This window comes from Asparagus officinalis, chromosome 5, assembly GCF_001876935.1.
Source record: "Asparagus officinalis chromosome 5, Aspof.V1, whole genome shotgun sequence".
In the NCBI taxonomy this organism is placed as follows: Eukaryota; Viridiplantae; Streptophyta; class Magnoliopsida; order Asparagales; family Asparagaceae; genus Asparagus; species Asparagus officinalis.
This window is the reverse complement of record NC_033798.1, coordinates 20212208-20220692: the sequence shown is the minus strand read 5'-3', so window position 1 is coordinate 20220692 and position 8485 is coordinate 20212208.

Sequence of the window (8485 nt, the reverse complement as noted above, 5' to 3'; positions counted from 1 at the left end):
ATTTCATACGAGGTTCGTTAATTGGACGAACTTGGTTCTAAGGACGGATTTATTGTTTGGGTCGAACCTCGTCTTGGACCCTTGAATGCTTCTTTGTAAAAGTGCTAGTTTGAGGTTGAAGGGGAGATTCGTCTTTTCAACGAGATTCATCACTTTGTCGAGCCTGAGTCTTCCTATTCTGAGCGGCAGAGCAAATTTGCACTAGTTGTTTTGGACGAGCCTCATTTTGAAAGAGAGGTTCGTCAGCCAAGCATATTTGAATGCATGGGCGAGGCCTATTGTTTCGATGAGCCTCGTGTTGAAGACCAGGTTCGTCATTCAAGCACCTTTGGATGGAGAAGTGAGGTTCGTCATTTTGACGCACTTCAGTTAATTAACATTCGGCAGACTTGGGGGACTTAGACATGTTGTCTCGTGGCCGATAGTGAAAATCGTCCAATGAGACCAAGTCCTGAGCCTTGCGGCGAGCTTGATTCTGACGTTGACGTTGTCACGCGCGTCTCGAAAGTGGACCCGCGATAGATCCTGCCTCAGCCAAAGTTGGGCGAGGTTTAACAACAGAAGCCAATGTTTGGCTAGGTTGTTCATTATCAGCCGAAGTTTGGCTAGGTTGTTTGACAACCCATCTTTTAGCCCGAAGGCTGGTTTTTTGAGCTTCATCTTTCAGAGGCAAAGTTTTCTCCTCGAGGTTCACTCGATTCGAGTCATCAGAAGTCACATAGGCTAAAGTCTCGTAAGAGACTCGACGATACTTACGTGCCTTCGTAGGACTGAAAGCACCAAAGGAGATGAACTCATCGTACATGGTTTGGTCAAACTCGATGACCAGGGTCTTAACTTCAGTTCCTACCGCAATCTTGTCTGACTACGTCACTACTAGTTCATCAGAAACAATGGCTTCTCCCACTGTGGTTGCTATCTTCTGTAGGGTTAAAAAAGTTTGATTGATTTCTTTAATTTAAAGAATTAAGATTCGATCGATCGGTATGAATCTATTACAATCGCCCTCTCTCAATTATAGAGGAAGAGAAGTTTTGATTTGACTTCTCTTTAATTTAATGTGGGTTCTTGGTGGTGAAAGGATGCTTCTCTTGATGCTCGTACCGAGATTGCTTCTCGTTGACGATCAGAACAAAATTGCTGAAGAGCTTAGATTGGTGCAGTAGATCTCTGAAAGCTCTTGTGCACGTAGTTTGATCTCCAAAAATTCCCCCTAGTCTCTGTAGGCTGTCTAAAAATAATAATAGATAGTTGATTCCCCATCAAACACCGATGATGGAAGTTACAACTGTAGGCTGTCTAAAAATAATAATAGATAGTTGATTCCCCATCAAACACCGATGATGGAAGTTACAATCTGACGACTTCCAGAAGGCTACCCCCATCAAACACCGATGATGGAAGTTACAATCTGACGACTTCCAGAAGGCTACAATTTGAAGACTTTTATGTAGATCGATGAAGGTTACAATCTGATGACCTTCATAACAACTGATGAAAGCTCTAATCAACCACTTTCACAATCAACATCGGGAGTTACAAAGATTATAAAATGACGATCTTTGCAACACTCTGACAGAAAGAGACTATAAATCGATAGTCTCTTCAAACTAAGACACGGAAGTCCTCCCCGCATACCAGCATCAAGACGCACCGCGTTCACAGCTGCTAACGCGGCAAACGCAGCTCAGATCCAGCTGCTAACGCTGCAAACGCAGCTTCTAAATTGCTGCAAACGCAGCTCACGAGCAGCTTCCAACGCTACAAACGCATCTTCCAAATTGCTGCAAACGCAGCTCACGAGCAGCTTCCAACGCTGCCAATACAGCTTCCAAATTGCTGCCAACGCAGTTTCCAACGCTACCAACATAGCTTCCAAATTGTTGCAAACGCAGCTCACGAGCAGCTTCCAACGCTGCCAACGCAGCTTCTAAATTGCTACCAACGCAGCTTCCAACGCTGCCAATGCAGCTTCCAAATTGCTGCAAACGCAGCTCACGAGCAGCTTCCAACGCTGCCAACACAGCTTCCAAATTGCTGTAAACGTAGCTCACGAGCAGCTTCCAAATTGCTGCAAACGCAGCTTCCAGACACTGCGTTTGAACACAGAATTCATGCCAGAACGCGGATTTTGCGTTTGACTCGTTCAAACACGAGCTGAACAGTTTCAAAACTGTTTCCCACGATCTGAGGGGATCACAACTCCACTCAGGAGTGATTTAAGGGGCGGTTACATCCCATTAGCCCCACATAGGAGCGAATTAAGGGGGCTGGTTACACCCTTTAATCTCTTATAAATAACTAAGAAATTAGCTTAGTTCAGGCTGGATTTTTGAGGCTTCTCTTTGGCAGCAAAGAAGATATCTTGGAATTGCTGGAGCTTTGGAGATCAGCAACAGGAGCTTTCTTCATCCTTGGCTTATAGACCGATTTTGGTTAAATCAACTCTTTCATAGAGTTTCAAACTCGTTCATAGTTCTCCACAGCGTTAAATCGTGAGGAGGAGATATCGTTCCAGTGAATCAAGACGTTCGGATCGTCAACGGAGAGCAAACTCAACGCGAGCATTCGAAGAAGGCACTCCATCGCTACCGTGAAGAGCCCAGAATTAAACGAAGGGGAGAATCAAATTCATTATCCTCTCTTTTGTAATCAGGAAATCCAATTATAACTGAGATTAAAGGAATACAAATCAATTTTTCTTTATTTATTTTACTGCAAATTTTTCCACAAACAAAAGATGGTGATTCCGCTGGGGAGAAGCTTCTCTGACAAAGAAGTGGTGGCGCAATCCGATATTCATCTTACTGGAACGATGGTTGAAACTCTCATCGTAGAGTTCGATCATGCCAAGTACGAGGAAGCCCTCTCCTCCGGATCCCTTAGCCCCAAGGCTATGCGCAAGATCCACAAAGTCTCCAAAGAGACTAAAGGTCTAACTGCTCCAATTGTAGCCAAATCACCCAAGGAGGCCCTCCCCTTTGATCAAGACTGCTTGAATAGCCCCTCCTCTAAAGGAGTAGACTCGGCTTCTGCTAAACTCGTTCAACGAGTTGAAAGTTCTATATCCACGTCTTCACAGCGGGTATTGGGTCATAAAAGGCCCATTGTAGCGACAAGTTCCATCAACGCCAACAACCTCGCTGCAAAGGCCTTGAAAAAGGCTAAGAAGAACGTCGCTCGATGAAGGAGGAGATCCCTACGACGAGCACATCTCCGTGAATGCCGATCTTCAAGTCAACACGAGCTTCATGTTTGTGAGCCTAAACGCGACCAGGTGCTCTATGTTTCTGCTTCAGAACGCAAGCCTCGTGTCTATGAGCCCAAACATTGGCCCTGTGTGAATAAGACTGAATGCAGCCCTCAGTGGTGCATTGTACAGTCAAAACGCAGCCTTCAGGAGTGCGTCGGGGGGTATTCCATCCCCCTCGGACCCCCTGAATACTCTGCGTAGCGCGACTAGATTGAGGGGCAGATATAAGAAGTTTATGGATTCGAGGCATCTCAACCAGATCCATGTTCACCAAGAGTCAGTCCTGTCCAATCATGGACTGGGGGTTCTAATTCAAACCTCACGATCAGTGAGTAATTCTTCTCAAGTCTTTGCAACAGATTTGAGAGAGTTCATATCGAGAGAAAGACCGATGCAACAAGTCATTCATTCATTCCAATGTGAACGGATGATTCCTACGGTCCTCTCGGGATGTCAATGTTGTTCATATGCGGCCAAACAATTGGTGTTCGACCAATTAACGCATGTTGCCTTGCCCAACCAATAACGATGTTCTCACAGGAAGAAGTCTCTAGAGACCGCATATCCTGGAGTCACTATCAATGTGATTGGCAGAGGGAAAGCCTTAGGTCCTAGTTCTGATGACTCTGAGACAAGTCGTTCACCGACCGTCAGAGAAATCGCTAACGAGTTTGAAGGAATCTATCAACGCACTCGGACGCGAACATGAGCCATTCCCCATATCAACTATCGGAGGTTAGCCAGAGGAACTAATTCCGATGATGAACACTCAGCCATTGCAGAGTTCCAATCATCAAGCTCTTTTGTTGAACATGAGAGCTCCGCTTATATGACGGGAAACCATGAAGATCTCGCGAAGAGACTTGATGAGCAGGAGGCCATGCTCAAATCTCAGCAAGAGGCCATCAATGAACTCTTGGCCCTGATGAATCAAATCGTCGCAGACAAGGCCAAATCTCAGAAGACAAATTCGCCACCTCGGCAAGAATCTTCCCAGAGAGGAAAAGCGTCTTCATCCCGACTTCACACAAGCAAAGGGAAGGAAAAAGTGGTTGATGATGCTGCTTCTGATCAAGAAGCCCACAACATGAAATCTTTCTCTGATGAAGAAAGAGAGACGGAGAACGAGCAGAATCTTCAGTCTGCTAAAATGGAAGAATTGGAAGCCCGCCTCAATGTCATTGTTAACAGAAGCGAGCTCCAAGACGAGGGAGTTGTCAGGCCCTATCCTGCCGAATGGGATGCAACCCCTTATCCTCCAAAATTTGAGGTCCCGACGCTACAAACTTTTAACGGCACGAGATCACCGAACCAACATATATATCATTTCAAGTCACAGACTGGGAATGTGATATCAAACGACGCCATACTAGCTCGATTGTTCATTGGCACTCTCAAAGGAGTTGCCTTTGAATGGTTCAGGAAACTGCCTGCGGGATGTATCCAAAAGTGGACAGATTTAGAGAGACTCTTCCTGTCAAGATTTTTTGAAGAGGATACAGAAGTCTCCATCCATACCCTTCTCGCCACTAAGCAGAAAAAGAGGGAGGCCGTTAAAGCCTTCGTCAAAAGGTTTCGAAACATGGCTCTACGATGTCCCACAGGTATGACACAGTCTACCTTAGTGGAGACCTGTCGAAACAATTTGCAGACCGGCCTTCTAGCACAAATGAGGGTTGCCGAATGCCGTTCCTGGAGACAACTAATCTCTCAAGGTGAACAGGCTCAAAAGATTATTGCCAGGATCAAAGCTGAAGAACAAAGTATGCAGGATCAACCAGAGCAATCAGACCAAGCCCAATCTTCTCAGTCAGAAGAAGAAAATAATACGGCCACTGAAGCTAATCCTCTTCAGTAAAATGGAAGGTCTACAACAACTATCACGTTAACAGTTACCTCTGATAGTCAAACTCGTTAGATAGTGGCCCACTAGGCGATGTGTCATGTCTACCCTTTTTTCCTCTGCACTTGTTCAAGACTGGGAGTTGGTTTTAGTTCATTGGGTTATGAGTAATAAATTTTCTGAGTTGTTATATTCAATAGAATACCTCTGTCAACCATGAAATCCACAAAAACTATCACGTTGATATTTACCTGTGATGGTCCATTTTCTCTAAATTCCCCCACCAATCCTCTTCAAGTAGGATGGTGGGTCTAAAAAAACTATCACGTTAATGATCACCTCTGATAGTCCTTTTCTCCTAAATTCCCCCACCAATCCTCTTCAATAGGATGACGGGTCCACCAAAACTATCATGTTAACAATTACCTCTGATAGTTTATTTCCTTCAAATTTCCCCACTAATCCTCTTTAATAGGATGACGGGTCCATCAAAACTATCATGTTAATGATCACCTCTGATAGTCCATTCCCTCCAAATTCTCCTGCCAATCCTCTTCAATAGGATGGCAGGTCCACAAAACTATCACGTTAACATTTACCTCTGATAGTCCATCAACTTGCCAATCCTCTTCAAGTAGGATGGTAAGTCCACAAAAACTATCATGTTAATAGTTACCTTTGATAGTCCATCAACTTGCCAATCCTCTTCAAGTAGGATGGCAAGTCCACAAAAACTATCATGTTAACAGTTATATTTGATAGTCTATCAACTTGCCAATCTTCTTCAATAGGATGGCAGGTCCACAAAACTATCACAGTTACCTCTGATAGTCAAACTCATCAGATAATGACCTATCAGGTGATGTGCCTCTATTCCGACTTCATGGATAGTACCCCACTAGGTGATGTGCCTTGTCTACCTCTTTTTATTCCCCTGCTAAGTCTTAATCAAGACTGGGGGTTGGTTACTTGGAATCCACTGGATTAAGAGTAACGAATCTTTCACATCGTCGAGTTAACATTATACTTCTGACGATCATCACCCTCACGGAGTGTGAATTTAGTTGGCATCGCTCCCAAGTTGTCACGTTAACAATATACCTCTGATAATCAACTTATCAATCCTCTTCAATAGGATGATAGGTCCTCAAAATTGATCACTTAGCATTTCTCCCCAGCGAGACGCTAGTCCCCAAAATCTTGTTCAAATCACAAGTACACAAATCCTGTCACGTTAACACTAAACCTCTGACAAATCAACTTATCAATCCTCTTCAATAGGATGATAAGTCCACAAAGTTGCTCTCATCGCAACATAAATTTCTGTCATGTTAATATCACACCTCTGACAAAATCAGCTTATTAATCCTCTTCAATAGGATGATAAGTCCTCAAAGTTGCTCCGATCGCAACAAACTCCTATCACGTTAATACTAAACCTCTGACAAAATCAACTTATCAATCATTTTCAATAGGATGATAAGTCCACAAAGCTACTCCAATCGCAACATAAATCCTGTCACGTTAACACTAAACCTCTGACAAATTAACTTATCAATCCTCTTCAATAGGATGATAAGTCCACAAAGTTGTTCCATTCGCAACACAAATCCTATCACGTTAACACTAAACCTCTGACAAAACTCACTTATCAATCCTCATCAATAGGATGATAAGTCCACAAAGTTGCTCCCATCGTAACACAATCTTGTCACGTTATCATCATACCTCTGACAACCCACTTATCAATCCTCGTCAATAGGTTGATAAGTCCACAAAGTTGCTCTCATCGCAACATAAATTTCTGTCATGTTAATATCATACCTCTGACAAAATCAGCTTATCAATCCTCTTCAATAAGATGATAAGTCCTCAAAGTTGCTCCGATCGTAACAAACTCCTATCACGTTAATACTAAACCTCTAACAAAATTAACTTATCAATCATCTTCAATAGGATGATAAGTCCACAAAGTTGCTCCAATCGCAACATAATTCCTATCACGTTAATATTAAACCACTGACAAATCAACTTATCAATCATCTTCAATAGGATGATAAAACCACAAAGTTGCTCCAATCGCAACATAATTGCTGTCACATTAATATTAAACCTCTGACAAATCAACTTATCAATCATCTTCAATAGGATGATAAGTCCACAAAGTTGCTCCAATCGCAACAAACTCCTGTTATGTTAATATCACACCTCTGGCAAAATCAACTTATCGACTCCCTCCAATAGAGTGACAGATCCTCAAAGTTGCTCCGATCGTAACAAATTCCTGTCATGTTAATATCAAACCTCTGACAATTCACTTATCAATCCTCTTCAATAGGATGATAAGTCCACAAAGTTGCTCCAATCGCAACACAAATTCTCGTCATGTTAATATCAAATCTCTGACAATCAACTTATCGACTCTCTTCAATAGAACGATAGGTCCACAAACCCGACAAGTTAACATCATACCTCTGACGACCAATCAACTTATCGACTCTCTTTAATAGAGCGATAGGTCCATAAAATACTGTTAAGTTAACATCACACCTCTAACAGTCAAACCCCCCTAATGAACTTATTAATCCTTTTTCAACAAGAATGGCAAGTTTTTATTATAAAATCCCCAGTGGATTAAAGATTTTCTAGAATTTTCCCAGTGATAATAAAGAAAGTTTCTGAATTTCACTCTAAGTGAAAATTCACGCCAAGTTAATACTACACTTCTGGCACTTCCAATTTTCTTTCAGTGTTTCAAGTAAAAATATAATACATGAAGAAACAGTGACAAAGTCTACGTATTCAACATCGTAGCACAAAAAATCCATGTCTTACATGCATGGGGGACTTTATCTCGATCCCTAATTAGAGATAAGCCTATGCCTAACACACGTTGTTGGTTAGTCTTTTTTCGTAAACATGACGAAGTCTATGTATTCAAAATCATAGCATCCAGTCTAAGAGGGTTCATTCTCTTAGCACAACGTTACATGTGGAACGGACTTAGACAATCTACGTGCTAGCCCGACTCAAACGGTAGTCGGTAAAGGCTTATCAAATCCGTTGATGGCTGAGGGTTTGCCAAAAATCCTATGAATGTTTTCGGGCCCATCAGCTGAATGGAGGTGAGCCGTGACATGACGTTTGATAGCTTCTGCTCATGAGTAGCTCGTACCGTTGCTACAGTTTCTCTTTGAAGCTCATCCTCACAAAGGTCCTGTGTGGCAAATCTCTTCAACCAAGATGTCTTCAAAACGGGTGCAGAGAACAACACCTTTATGACAAGGAATCAAAAGCTCCAAGATCAGAGTTGAGATCCAAAGTATTTCGAAAATTCGTCTCAGTCAACCGCGAACATTCGAAAACTTTGGAGGGGGTTCTGTAAGCTG